A 15658-nucleotide genomic window follows, 5' to 3' on the forward strand; every position below is an offset into this window, starting at 1 on the left:
CAAATAGTGAATGTTTTACTTCCTCTTTACCAATTTGGATGCCTTTTATTTCTTTTTGTTGTCTGACTGCTGTGGCTAGGACTTCCAATACAATTCTGAATAAAAGTGAGAATGGACATTCCTGTGTTGTTTCTGACCTTTGGGGGAATAGCTCTCAGTTTTTCCCCATTGAGAATGATGTTCACTGTGGGTTTTTCATATATGGCCTTTATTATGTTGAAGTATGTTCCCTCTAAATTTATTTTGTTGAAGGTTTTTGTCAGGAATGGGTATTGTACTTTATTAAATGCTTTTCTGCATCTATTGAAATTATCATATGGTTTTTATATTTTCTCTTATTAATGTGATATATCACATTGGTTGATTTATGAATATTGAACCACCGTTGCATCCCAGGAATAAATCCCACTTGATTGTAGTGAATGATTTTTTTTAATATAGTGTTGGATTCAGTTTGTTAATACTTTGTTAAGGAATTTTATATTTATGTTCATCAGAGATATTGCATGTAGTTTTTTTTTGTGGTTTCTTTATCTGGTTTTGCTATCAGGGTAATTTGGGCTTCATAGAATGAATTTGGAAGTTTTCCTTCCTCTGCTATTTTTTTTAACAGTTTGAGAAGAATAGATATTAACTATTCTTCAAATGTATTGTAGAGAGGAGCCTGAGTGACACGGTCAGTTAAGTGTCTGACCCTTGGTTTCAGCTCAGGTCCTGATCTCAGGGTCATGAGATCGAGCCTGGATCGGGCTCTGTGCTCAGCAGAGAGTCTGCTTAAGACTCTCTCTCCTTCAGTCCCTCTCTCCCATTCTCTCTCTCTCTCTAAAATAAATAAATAAATCTTTAAAAACAAATTTGATAGAATTCACCTGTGAAGCTACTTGGTCCCCGATTTTGTTTGTTGGGAGTTTTTTGATTATTGATTTGATTTCATTGCTGGTAATCAGTCTGTTCAAATTTTCAATTTTTCCTGCTTCAATTTTGGTAGGCTATACATTTCTAGGAATGTGTCCATGTCTTATAGGTTGTCCAATTTGTTGGCATATAATTTTTCCTAATATTCTCTTATTGTTCATATTTCTGTGGTGTCAATTGTTATTTCACCTTTTTATTTGTGGTTTTGCTTGAATCTTCTCTCCACATTAGTCACATTTCAGGTGCTCAATGGCTACATATGATGAGTGAGTACCATGTTGGACATACAGATAGGACATTTCCTTTATTGCAACAGTTATGCTGGATGGCATTGAGTCCTAATGCATGAAGATGGATAGATTGCCCAGTGGGCACTCCAGAGATCTGGGAAGTTGTCAGCCCTCTGAAGGTGGACACCATTTAGTTAAAGTGGCAAATGATGAAACATGATATTCTGTATGGGCAAACTACCCAGGCAGAACAGGGGTATCAATGCAAAAATGGAGGCATGAAGTTCAAAGCTGAACAATCCTAGGCAGGGTGGTATAATCTAGACCATATACTGTGACCAAACTTGGGGCTGAAAAATGAGTGATTTTAAAGTCTGTGGGGCAAGAGAGAAAAAGGGAAACCATACACAATTGTAATGTGGAAGTAACCTAGAATTCTCAAGGAGTGTTGTATTAGATTACTGCTGCTGTGACAAGTTATCACAAATTTTCTCTATTAAAGCAACACAAATTTATTCTTATAGCTCTAGAAGCTGGAAGTCCCACTGTGCTTACAATTAAGGTATTGTTGGCAAAAGCATTTCTGCTACAGGCTCTAGATTTCTTGCCTTTTCTAGCTTCTAGAAACTATTTGTGTTGCTTGGCTTTATAGCTCCTCCTCCATCTTCAAAGCCAGCAGCGTAGCCATCTTCTAATCTCTGATTCATCCCTAGTTCCATCATCATATCTCTTCCTCTGACCCGTACCTTGCTGCCTCCCTTTTATTATCCTTCTTGGATAATTCAAGATAATCTCCCCTAGCTCATGTTCTATAGCCTTAATCATATTGGCAAGGTTTCTTTGCCATGTTAGTGACATATCCAGAGGTTTTGAAAATTAGGATGTGGACATCTTTAGAGGAAGCATTAGCCTGTCTACTATAAGTGTGGTAACACCATACTGTCTGCTTGAAGGTCTGTGACCTCATGGGTATTTGTAATTTAGAGGTTAGCAAGCTTTCAGACTATGAGAAAGTATTTATTAATTTATATTCCACCTAGTTCTAAAAAGGAGTTCATAGCTTTTAACAACATATACATATAAGAGAGCTTATGATATAAAAAGGATACAAGGAGAACTATGGAGTATAGTAAGAACATAATGGTGGAAAGAATGAGGCCTAATGACCTCATATTCTCAATTAGTCCAGGGCCATCTTAAAGGCAGAATACTTTGAATGTAGAATCTAACAGCATGTTGTAAATGTTACCTTTGTGGGATCCCTGGGTGGCTCGGCGGTTTAGTGCCTGCCTTTAGCCCAGGGCATGATCCCAGAGTCCCAGGATCGAGTCCCACGTCAGGCTCCCTGCATGGAGCCTGCTTCTCCCTCTGCCTGTGTCTCTGCCTCTCTCTCTCTCTGTGTCTCTCATGAATAAATAAATAAAATCTTTAAAAAAATAAATAAAATAACACAAATGTTACCTTTGTGATTAAGACAAGGGGTGCAATCAGAAATTCCAAATAATCACATTCCAAAGGCCAAAAAAATAGAGATGGGAGCTATAGGTATAGGGTAGGATATTTTTTCAACATAGCAAAATTGAACTGCCCCCACCACTTTCCTTAAGATTTGGAAAGATAGTCTCTGTAAGAAGTGATGCATCTTACATCATTCACCGATTTTTCAGGCACTGACCTTGAGGATATGCAGAACTTAAAGTTCATTGATCTTTTAGACTTTACAAAGTTATTTATTAACTTATATTCTTCCTAATTTCAGGAATGAGTTAGCTGATTATAATAACATGTATAATAAAAGATATGATGGCAACTATAATTTAGGTAAAAGAAGAAAGATAGGTCAGGATAAGAATATAATGAAGGCTTCAAAAATGTGTATTTATCTAAACCTGTTTTGGTTGGGTTGAACCAATGAACTTGATCATTAAGCAATCAACAATATTTTTAAGATGGAAAACAACAAGACACATTACCGAGAAAAGTTCTAATTAATATTCTTACTAAAGATAGGTAATTCTTTCTGGGACACTCACAAACATGACATAGTGATTGATGTCCTCAGCAATATCCTTTCCTTAGATGTTGGAGTTTTATAAAGATTTTTCTAGTAATGACTCTTATTTGGGCTCTTGGGATCCCCAAAGCATAATTCATAAAAAGCAATTCTTTGGGGATCCAATAAAATGAAATCTGTGTGCCTGGATTCTTTCTAATCTTCCTAAGCCAAGAGGATAGTTGTGGACACCTAGAAGAACAAATTGACATTGATCCTTCAAACAGTTCTGAATATTGCTTTTTTCTATTGGACTTTTGAATAAGTATTGGGCCCATGTCAACTTGACATCATTCTCCCCAGCAAATGTCTGGATTGTGTTATTTCATATTACTAACTCAGTATAACAAGAGCCTTAGAAGGCCTGAATAGCATCTTCCCACCTCTTCCCAGGAGAAAACAGAGTGTCTGCAGTGACACAGGCTTCTCAAAGCATAACTATAAATCTTCTCCAAGTAATAGAAAACCATCAGACATTTGAGAATGAGGTAGAGCTAGCTGGGTGGGTTTTGTGCCAGGTTAGGCCTCAGATGCCCTTGACTGGCCACACACACCAGGTCTTACACCAAACTATGTTGAAAGTGTTCCTTTCTTCAGCAGTGTTCTCCTCTCTAATTGAAGTCAGACTCCTGTCTTTATCTTTATCCTTCCAGGACTCAAGAATAGTGCAAGCATTTCATGGCCTTACAGAGGTCTTCAGGAGGGGGCTTTACCCATATTTGATTATATTTCTTGATTCACAGGCCAAAAAATATGATTTGTGAACTCAGAGGAACATAGGAAGAAAAATGTGGGAGAGAGCAGAGGTGGGTTTGTAAGAGGAAGCAAGTAGCCTTTGTATGGCTCCAGTGAGAGAAACCCCTCATGTTTCTGAGTATGTACTCAAGCCCTGCTAACAAGTTAACAAGGGCCTAAGTCAGCACAACACTTCAGGGATATTTCCAGAAAGTTCCAGCGTCCCTCCATGGTTCATGGGGAAATCTTTTCTACTACTTCTCATCTCTTTAGCAACTTAAAAACAACAAACTCTTTGATTTATAACATAAGGGTCTGGTAAAACTGTGAATGAAGTATCTTGAGGGAAAGAAGATAATGTTTTTCAAGTGCCTTGACTAATATGTTCAGACTTGGGTCAGACGAGTCTGTGTAATTTGTGAGCTCCCATCATGGATTTCACAAAGGCTCCTCTGTCTTGTCAGCAGTACAGAGGGAAGACAGGGATAAGAGGAGAACCCATCCAGAGAGCACATTAAGCTGTTTCCCAGTGTCCGACTTTCTTAACTAAGAAAGAAGCAGCATTGTGTTTGGGGTCCAGTCTGCTGTATGGATGGCACATATGTGACCCTAAATGGTAGAAAAAAAGGCCTTTATTCCTTCTGTGCTCTCTGATCTGTTTAAGATCCAGAGAAGTGTAACTATGGACCTTCCTGGGGTGGAGAGAAGCTGCTTTCTTGCCATCCTTCAGGTGTTAGCCTAAATGTCCTTTCTGGAAAACTCCTCTGAGCTCCAACTGGGATAAGCTGAAGTAACTGGCCCCCACATGACTTTCAGTTCCCGCTTTTTCGGCACCACAGATGAGAGGCAGTCTAGTGTCAGGTTTAGAAGCACAGATAGTGGAGGTGAATGGAAATCCAAATTAAAATCTCAGCTCTCTCATAATTGGTGAAACTTTGAGAAAGTTATTGAACTGTTTTTTTTTTTAGCTTCATTATATGTAGAATGAGGATGTTAATTACTCCTACTTCACAGAGAAATTCTGATGATTGAATGGCTTAAATCATTGTAAAAAGCTCAGCACCTCACATAGGAAGGCTCTGTATGAATATTCACTATACTATTTGTATACTTGTTTACTTATTTATTGCTTCTCTTCCCTAAAAACTGTAAGATCTATTAGGATGAAGGTTATAAATATAAAATTTTGTTTTCATATTCAATGAAAGACAAGATATCAATCTTCTAGCATAAAAGATAAAGTATTATCTTTGCCTCAAACCATATACAAAGATCAAGGATTAAAGGCCTTAATGTAAAAAATACACCATTCTTTATAAAGTTTTAGAGAATGCCATTATGACCTTGGGGTTAAGGAAGGATTTCCTAGACAATAAAAAAAGTGCTTATCATTAAGGAACTGCTAAATGTGTTAAAATTCTGTACAGTAAAAACCATCAGAAAAAAAGGAAAAAGTCACATTCTTGGGAAAGATATTTACAACCACATAGCTGATAGAGAATTAGTACCTGACTATACATATTGTCCCTCTCCTGATCTGATCAAAGTAAATAAATGTTTAAAAACAACTCCTTCTACTTCAGAAATATTTTCAAGATTGTATCAGAACAATGGTCAGAGATATTAACTTGCAAATAATTTTTTTGGGTTTTTTGCATATAGAGTTGTTTTCTTTCTTTTGAGAACCAAGGACACAAATTATTAGTAGTAAAAAATAATATATTTACAATGACTCAGAGTCTTCTACAGACCATCAAAATGTCAAATGTATATTTTCTTGAAAAAATTATGTATCTCCTCTTCATATATACATATATGTGTATATATACATATATATATTTAAATTCAATTAGCCAACATATAGTATATCATTAGTTTCAAATATCTATGTTCCCTTTTAGTTCATTTAGTCAACATGTATGTATTAAGCAAATGCTATCTTGGCATTTGTGTCTTTCTTTAACTGATGGCTATGTGTCATACTCAGTGTTCTCCTTTTGACTAGGATATGGTTCTGGTATATGGATATTTTAGTGTACATACAGAAATATATTTAAATAATTATCAATGTCGTCTTTCGTGAGCAAATTTTCTTCCTGTTGTAATGTTTTTGTTTTGAAGCTGGTTTTGTTGGCCCAAAGAAGATGCTTAAAAAGTGCCTAAAGACTAAATCAGTGGTTGAATCTGGTTTAGGGGTTATATTATTATTAAATGTTCTTATTAAAAATTAATTTGTTCATTCAACACATATTTACTGTTCATCTACTGTATCTCAGAGTGCTTGGGACACAGCAATGAAACAAAACCATTGTTTATATGGAGCTCACTTTCTAGTGGAGGTAACATAATAAATAAATATGTTAGGTGGTAGTGAGGGTGAAGGGAAAATAAAGCAGGGTAAGTAGACAGAAAAAAGATGAAGGACATGGGGCTACTTTCAATAGAATAGAGGGGAAAATTCTTGGATAATTTGACATTGGAGCAAAGCTCTGAATGAAGTGAGATGGACAGATATCTGAGAGAAGGAAGTGTGGTAAGAGCCCAAGTAGCTGGATGTGAGTGGGTGAGGGAGAGAAAACCACAAGAGATGAAGATAGAGAAGTAGCAAGGGGTCATCAGGTAGAGTTGTATAAGCTATGGTGAAAATTTTGGATTTTATCCTGAGAGAGATAGAAGCTCTTGTTAGATTTGGAGCAGAGGTCGATTTTAGATCTTAAAAGCATTCGTTGTTGTGTTAAGACAAACACACACACACATGCACACTGAAAGGGAAGCAAAAGGATAGAATCTGGAAGAACATTAGAAGGTTATTGCAATAATTTTGCTAAGAAATGATGGCAGAACAGAAGCAGAACAAAGGGCGTGAGACATGGCCAGATTCTGGATACATTCCAAAGATAGAGTTGTGAGTATTTCATGATATATTGGAAGAGGGATCTGAGAGAAAGAAGTCAAGGAATGAACACCTCAAGGATTTTGGCTTCACCAATTGTAAAGATGGAGTTGTCATTTATCCAGAAGAGGAAGGTGGGAGAAAAAGCGAGTTTGGGTGGGTAATCAAGAGTGAGATCAAAATTCCTGGAAGGCAGGAAAATAAATGTCTGGAGTTCAGACGAATGACCTAGGCTGCAGACAGACATTTGGTAATCATTAGGGTGTAAAGAAATTCTGTGGATAGATCAAGAAAGAAGACCAAGAAATGAATACTGGATTGGATTGACAGGAGTTTTAGTGGCAAAACCTGACTGGTCAAGAGAGGATTAGAGAGATACTAGGGGGACAGTACATTTAGATAATTCTTTGGAGAATTTATATGCTATGAAGGAGTAGAAGAATGTGGCAAGTAGTGGAGGGATGAAGAGATGCCAAGGTTGCAATTACAACGTGGCTGGGAGCTCACTGCAATAATCAAACTGAGAGAGAAATGGGCAATTTTGTGAGAGGAGGGCACAACTGCAGGAGAGGTGCCCTTGAAAATTCTCTTCCCTCTAAGGGATAAAATTCACTGTCTGAGGGAAGGAGTGACCTTAGGAAGGTGTGGGACAAAGGAACAGGATCAGGGTGTAGTTCATGGGCCCAGACGCAGGTGGATTGGTACATTTGGTACAATGTGGGAACTTTTAGGATTTCTCTTATTACTAATTCTCTCTTTCCTTGAAGTAAGAAAGTCTTTACTTGAGAGAAAGGAAAGGGGAATAAATTTTAGTAGGTTAGGGATAGAAAAGGAATTATGAAATGGTAGATTCAAAGATTCATAGTGTGAGTTGACCAGGGAAATGTGTAGAATTTCTGGCCAGCATTCTGGGCTCACTGAGGTTTGGTTAATAATTTAGATCCAGATGAGACAGAAGGCACAAAGTTGGATTTAATTATGTTGTAGCTAATGGAGGGAGCAAGGAGGGGAAAGGGAGTTGAGAACAGTGCAAGGGACTGATCACAGTTATAGAACAAGGGATCAAAAGCAGGTCTGGAAGGAGAAGAGGACACTAGGAGGTGGGAAGCCATGAAAAAAATAGGAGAGGGGGTGCTTAAAAGTCCCAGGGGGCCAAAGGTTTAATGAAGTTTGTACTCTAGAGGTAATCATCTGAAAAAATAGGATGCTGTGGTCATCAGGTGGAATGTTTGAAATCGAGATTATGTAGGGGCACACCAGCTAATAATGATAAAGTCTGGAGTGGGATGGATTATTTGAAATGGGGTGGAGGGCAAGCACATAGGAGGCAAAGAGGGGGAGGGAGGATTAAGAAATGAAATTATTAGAAGAATTCTCTATGTGGATATTGAAATCCTCAAGAATCATGACAAGGTAGCAGTGGAGAGAGTGACAGGATGATAAAAGAACAACTAAACTCTATGAGAAGTGAAGATGAGTGATTGAGGGTCTGAAGATGACCACCCCAAAGAGACTAGTTTGTAGCATAGTCTTACCACATGGACTTCGGAGGAGCTCAGATGGGGGATGAGAAGGGGGGTGGTGGAAGGAAGAGTAGATGGTCCCCAGGATGCAGCAAGGAGCTGGGAAGACAGTCATTTTGTCATACTGTGGGAGACAGACATGGTTGACCTTCTGAACTCATGCACAGAAGAATATAAAAATACTCGAGCACAGCTCTCTTCTTTTTCCTGGCCTCAGCAGTTAAGACCCAATTGTATTTTTTCTTTTTTTCCCATTTCCAAATAAAACTAATGATCTTCCAAGTCACTGAGTAAGAAGCCCTTAGGTTCTGTTTGGCTGAATGAGACGTGTACCGTCTGTGTGTTTATGTGTGTGTGTATAAAAGCATCTATGCTTGTTCATTTATTATGAAGAACTAGCCAGTTATTTTATGGTATTGTCATTTCCCTGGTCTTAAAATAAATGAGTTTATCTAGATTTCTAGTAATGAAACTGCCTAGTTGACATCTCATAGCTGCTTGGGGTCCTCTGGGACTTGAGTTCTTTATAAACCTTTGCCCTATATGTGAAAACAGCAAGGAACAAGAGAGCACAGACAATAACTTACAGAATGAAATGCAGCTAAAAGCTCAATTTGAAATGAATGTTCATCTATTGCTGGAAGTCCTTTAACATTTCCAGCAGCCTTATCTGCAAAATTGCCTGGATTAAAAAAAATAATCTGTCTTTTCTCTCAAATCTGTCAACTCATTCAGTACAAAAGCAAAATAAAATCTAGTTGGGTCACAGCATTCATTCAATTGTTCACGACTATTGCAAAAAACTCCATACAAGTTTTTCATTCTTGAAGATCATTTTCTGTTTTTTCGTCTGTAGAGTCAGATGTAGTCGATGCCGGGAAAGCAACTTCAGAGCGAGAAATGATCCAGTAGTGACTTGGCAGTTCTTCTTACATCCTGTTCAGTGCCTGGAGAATGTGGTTAATGGGGGGAGGGAATGGGTTACTCAGCTGAATATATGCTCGAAGTATGCCTTAATTAAAATGATACAGTAATGCGTTTCAGATAGAGGTTAAATTTCCCTTTCTGGAGGGAAAATAATGTGCTATTTTCCTCACCTATCTTTATGAATACTGTGTTAGTCAAACAGAGAGTAATAATATATTTGGGGAAACTTGGATGTGCCTCTTGCCCATGGGTCTGTTTTAACTTCCTCTTATTTTGCCCAGATACCTCTTTGGCCCATTTGTGAATAAAAATAAATTCTATTCTCTCTTGATAATTCATGATTGCCTTTACAGCAAAGTTTGATCTTTCCAACTTCTTGCTTAGGAAGGAGTGGGAAGCTATTTCCTTCACCTGGTAACTATACAGGGAGATGAAGCCCACACCAGCAAACCCCATGCATGAATTTGTTTTTAGCCCATGAAACGATCTCTGATTTACACACAGAACTCAGAGAGGTTGGATATGGGTATTCCATGTACTCTCCCTCAGAAAAAGAAAAGAGAGGAGGAAAAAAGAAACCGGAATCTTATTGCGCCAGAGACCTTTCTTCATTCTCCTTGGCATCATTTTCTCACTAATTCTTGCTTAGTATTTACTTGTTGAGCTCACTTATTTAAAATGAAAATACCTTCACAAAAATGTTTCTGTGCCATAGAGAGAGTGAAAGGGACGATGCTACCCCTGGATAGTTCCAGGAAACCCCTGCCTGGCCGTCCATAAATATTCACAGCCTTCCCAGGGTCCAGGGGCTGGTGGACTGTGGGCAGTAAATTACTGCCCTGGGCCTGTGTTAGGAACAGCCCCATAGGCAGAGATGTGCAGGCTGCTGACATTTTAAAAGCTTTTGTGGAGGGAAAATGATTTGCAAGTGTTTGGCAAACAAAACCTTTCTGTAGCTCTGTGTCACTTTCAGAGTCAACTTTGGACTTCTAAAACTTCCATGTTTATGAGAACAGAAAACTATTCTTTAGCCTAATGCATATGAAGAACTCCAAGCTGCTCTGTGTGCAAAGGTGAAGCCTAAGGATTGAGAAGAGGAGGTTTATGTTCTGTAGCTATGAACTTCAGCTGGAGCTCAGAGAAATGGGCATAAGTCCAGGCAAAAGCAGGCAGAGCCTCTTAAAGATGAAATGTACTTGGTCTATTTCGGTCACCCTTGGGTTAGTTTCCATGGACACTGCTTTTGCTGCCAGGGTGGTCAGCACCCAGATAGCGCAGGCATGTGCTCCCCGAGCTGTAGAAAGGAGTAAAAAGGTGGATAAGCGAGTGCAAGGAAAGGCAGTCCTTTTAAGTAAGGTCGGGACCAAAGGGAATGTGATCGAACAATTATTTAACATGGAGGATGGAAATAAACTGAGTAGAAAAATCACTCGGGTCCCCATTCCCAGGGGAATCCTGGTCATTGTGAAGGTAAGCCCTTAATGAGAACACCCTTGTCTCTTTTTGAAGCCAAATTTCTGAGTTAGAGATGAACACTCTGCTAGAAACCCACCCGAAGAAATCACAGGTAAGTTACATAAGCAGGTTATTAAAACAAAACAAAACAAAACAAAACAAAACAAAACAAAACAAAAAAACAGATTCTGGTAGTGTAAATGAAAGCTCTGTAGAGAACCAATTTGTTCATTTCAGAGGGCAGGGGACTGGGTCAATCTCGTAAGCTTTCCCAGCTGTTCTGGTGGCGGAGAGGAGACAAGCACCCAGGTCTCCTGGACTCCTGGCAGAGAGGGCTCTGTTCCTGTCAATCATTGGATCCAAACATCACACACAGACCCTCAAAGGTTAGGAGAATTCCTGCCACCCCCAAACCATATCCCTAATGAAAAGAAATCTGCCTCTGCTCACTCTCTCTTCACCCTGACCTTTAGGATGCTTTTGTAAACTCTTTTCCCCTTCAAATATTTCTTTAGAATTAGGAGATCATGGGGATACAAAGGAAACGAGAGAATCCAGAGCATTTTAGAGCTGGAAGGGAGCACCTAAAATATCCCTGGCCTCCTTTATGGATGAGCAGAAAAGAGGAATGCTTCTAGAAGGAACTTTCAAATGCAGATTCTGATTCAGTGAGGTCTGGGGTGGGACCTGAGGTTCAGCCTTGCTACCAAGCTCTGGGATGATGCTGACCCACAGACCACTCTCGAGTATCAAGGAATAGATCAAGTGACTAGCTTCAGGCTCTACAACCAGTTAGTGGTTACTCCAGTAACCATAATGCTGTTCAACTAATTTCAGATGGTTCAGAGCTGTGTAACCTTTAGCAAATTCCTGAAACGCTGAGTCATAGTTACTTCATCTGTAAAAGGTATAGTTTATGGGATTTGTGACCTCTTTGGTTAGCTAATAGGGATAGTGTTGCCTTCATATAGATCTTTATTTACAAAGGAGACTAATAGCAAGGAAAATTTTGAATTGGGAGTCAGGAGCCCCTGGGTGACCCATCCCGGAGGAAACACTCTGGTCTCAATTTCTTTCCCTAAAAGAAGGGATTGGCCTGGGTCACCTTTAAGATTCCTTACAGCAGGGATCCCTGGGTGGCGCAGCGGTTTAGCGCCTGCCTTTGGCCCAGGGCGCGATCCTGGAGACCCAGGATCGAATCCCACGTCAGGCTCCTGGTGCATGAAGCCTGCTTCTCCCTCTGCCTATGTCTCTGCCTCTCTCTCTCACTGTGTGCCTATCATAAATAAATAAAATTTAAAAAAAAAAAAAAAAAGATTCCTTACAGCAAAACAAAAACTCTAAATACAGTTTATTATTTGTGATAGGCAGTTTTTTAAACAGCTTCCTTCTGGGGAGATATGAAAATACAGTAAGAGCTGACACTTGCCATGTGCCGGGCAGTATTGTAAGAGCTTTCCACATAGTAATTTGTAATTCGTTGTGTCTTCACTACAACCCGAAGAGTTGGACACTGCTATCCTTGCTTGACAGAACCAAGATGAAGAGGCTGAGGCCCGGAGAGCCTCAGCTTATGCAGGTGTTAGTGGAAGAGCCAAGCCCTAGTGGCTTCAGTCTATGCTTTCACGGACTCCGTTAATAGCAGTGGTCCACTCTGAAGAGTTTCTGGCTCTAGAGCACCTCCACTTGCATTGTTGAAACCAAATCGCCATCTTGTGAATTGTCAGAAGTGTCATCACTGTCTCCATTGTGCATGGGTGAAAACCAAGATTTACATAAGTGCCAAATAGAGAAGCCAGGGTTTCAATTGGATCTGATTGCATCCAAAGCTACATCCTTTGTGGCTTTCCTGTTCAAGCCTGAAGCTCTACCTATGAACACCAAACTTATTCAGATATGGGGAAACTTGATCTCCATAGCTGACCAGCCTGAAGGAGGTGGAGTCCACAAAGTATTTCTAACAGTTAGTGGCTGGTTTTAAAATTTAAAAATTAGTTGGGGGGCATGGGTGGCTCAATTGGTTAAGCATCCAATTCTTGATTTTAGCTCAGGTCATGATCTCAGGGTCATGATCCCTGCTCAGCAGAGAGTCTGCTTGGGATTCTCTTTCTCTTTCTCCCTCTACTCCTCCTCCTTGCACTCTCTCACAAATAAATAAAGAAATCTTTTAAAAATTTGAAAAATAAGCTGATTTATCATCCACTAAACTTGCTATATGTGTTTGCTAAATGTACTAATATAGATACAGAGACTTCTGGGTTTCCTGTGTAGATAATAATACCAATAATAATTTTTTTGTTTTTTATTTCTCAAATTATGTCTAGTTCTAATTGTCTATCACATGGAACATAACATTTCTAGTTTAACTAAGTACAATGATTTGGAGCCATGGTATCTTTATTCTTGCAGCATATCAATGGTCCATTTAATGCCAAGTTCTTGAACAGTAACAGAGACCCATAATTATGCATAATTTCTATGGGAAAACTGTCCTTGATCCACTTGAGGACATATTTTTTCAAGCACATAATGGTTGGGGGGGGGTGTGATAGTGTCTGGAGGCTTAAAACTTTCCAGCAACTGGGAGTATTCTGGAGTTATGCCTCTTTTTGCTCTATCCCCAAGCTGAACACTCTAATTTTTGCATATGATCCCATGAGATCACTACACATCCCTTGGCTGCAAGTTACTCTGATGCCAATCTGCAGTCACTACATACTCAGGTGAACCGCAGGACGTGTACATCTTTGGCTGTCTCGCAAGATGAGGAGTCCCAGAGTTAATTTGTTTTTTTCAAAAAAGGGGGGAAAAAAGAAGAATTTGGGCATTTAAGACACCCACCTGCTCCATCAAGAGTTATGTTAACCATCCAAGGATGGTTGGATATGCCGTTCAGGAAAATGCCCCCTGAGGGCTTCCTGATGATAGTTGACACATGTACAACAGATACCACCTTTACAAACTATATTTATTTCAGTCTGCATTCCCAGAACCAGAAGAAGGAGGTACTCCCTTCCCTTCTATAGAGGACAAACTGAAGCTCCCAGTTCAGTTTCGGAAGGGGCTCCCTTCTCCCTTGCACAGAGCAGTGTCAAGACTACAACTTGGGCCCCTCGGTTTTTTGTCCAGGGCTTTCTTCACTCCACCAAGGCTATGATTCTAACATCTTACAAATGTCCTGTGAGAACGTCCATATGAAATATATGCTCTTTCTAAGTCTGTTTACTTCTGACTCTGTGGAAAAATTTAAGAGACATTAGTAACGTTTTTTTTTTTTTTTTTCTTTCTCAAGTCCCTGTGAAGAAATGACCGTCTTTGTAGTGTTTCTTGTCTGGGCCCTGGAAGGAATCCAAAACTGTCATGTGTTTTCCATCTGGCGCTCTTTCAAGAATCTCTTTGCTGCTTCCTATAGCCTGGAGGCCATCCTGCAGAACTCTGTAGAGCACCCCTGGCAGGTTGGCCGAGGCAGGAACACAGGCAATGGGGAGTCTCAAAGAAGATTGGAAAGATTTGTGGGGCGTGCAGCCGCACCCCACTATGTGCAAACTCACTCTAAGACAGAAGAGGCCCCCAGAGAGACTGCTTTTCAAAAGTGGACGACTACCTGCTGATTTGTTATGTGACTTTTTTTTTAAATTTTATTTATTTATTCATGAGAGACACACACAGAGAGGCAGGGGCACAGGTAGAGGGAGACATAGGCTTGCCACAGGGAGTCCAGTGCAGGACTTAATCCCGGGACCCCCAGATGATGACCTGATCTTGGCAGAAGATCAACCACTAAGCCACCTAGGTGCCTTGTCATGGGACTTTTAAATAGTGAAGTACCCAAGTAAATTTTTACAATATAATTCAATTTATGAAAAAAAAATTCAACTTGGCTTTCCTGAAGCAGTCATGGGTCATGGGTTTGAAAGGCAACACAGAAAGGAAATACCGAACTTCCAAAAGAAGGTCAGTGGAGAGTGGGCATTGCAGTTTGAGCTGTCCCACATCCTCAAGGCCCAGCCAGAGAAGACCAAAGAGACAACAAGAGTCACAGGTTTGCTGAAGCTTAGAAATCTATATTTACAAAGGGGTTTGCAGTAGAGACTGGTGTCTATGTTTTCCTTCTGAAATAGGTCAAGAAAGTGAAACTTTGCAGGCAATCAGTGGGCATGATCTGAATAGTGTATACTGAGGATGACTGAGTCATTGTTACCCAAATTCTAAAAGGCACCTGCAGCCCTCCATGCCAACCAGTGCCCCACCCCTGACCAAGTTCAAGTTAATTAAGGTGGAAAAGAAATAAAGACAGCTTTGTCTAGATATTTTTATTTGGATGAGCCCAAGTGTGAATCCACTTTTATGTATTAAGCTTGTTCCTGATCATTTGAGCAGACTCTTGTTCTCTCTGCTCCTCTTCACCTCTTCTCTTTTTTCCTTTGCTTCCTCTATTAACAACCACTGAAAAGGCTTTGGGATAGCCTGTTGTTTAAGGACTCCTGTGGGCGATCCCAGGATTTGGGAGCTGGAAGGGAACCAACAACCACTTTATACCTTTACAAATGAGGCAAACCAAGAGTCAGGACATTGAACCGATGTGTGCAAGGTTTGAGGGCTGTCAGAGCCAAGTCCCCGGCACTGAGGTGCTTGGAGCTGCCCCTTCTTCTCTCTCCTGCTCTGCTCTCAGGAAGAACAAGGTCCTCTGAATCCCTGTCTATAGGACCCGGCCCCCAAGGAGAGCAGCCTGGTACTTAGTCCAGGTGACAAGGTCCAGGTGACCTTCCAGGTGACAAGGAAGTTCCCTTCCATGTATCTTTTCCTTTTTTTTTTTTTTTTAAGATTTTATTCATTTACTCATGAGAGAGAGAAAGAGAGAGAGAGAGAGGCAGAGACACAGGCAAAGAGAGAAGCAGGCTCCACGCAGGAAGCCCGATGTGGGACT

General features: G+C 40.0%; 1 long non-coding RNA gene across 1 annotated transcript in view; it reads left to right on the forward strand.

Annotated features, from left to right (window-relative positions):
* The window catches only part of LOC144317784 (uncharacterized), a 70701-nt gene that overhangs the window by 39097 nt on the left and 15946 nt on the right, over positions 1-15658 (forward strand). The window lies entirely within an intron of this gene.

This window comes from Canis aureus, chromosome 1 (genome assembly GCF_053574225.1).
Source record: "Canis aureus isolate CA01 chromosome 1, VMU_Caureus_v.1.0, whole genome shotgun sequence".
In the NCBI taxonomy this organism is placed as follows: Eukaryota; Metazoa; Chordata; class Mammalia; order Carnivora; family Canidae; genus Canis; species Canis aureus.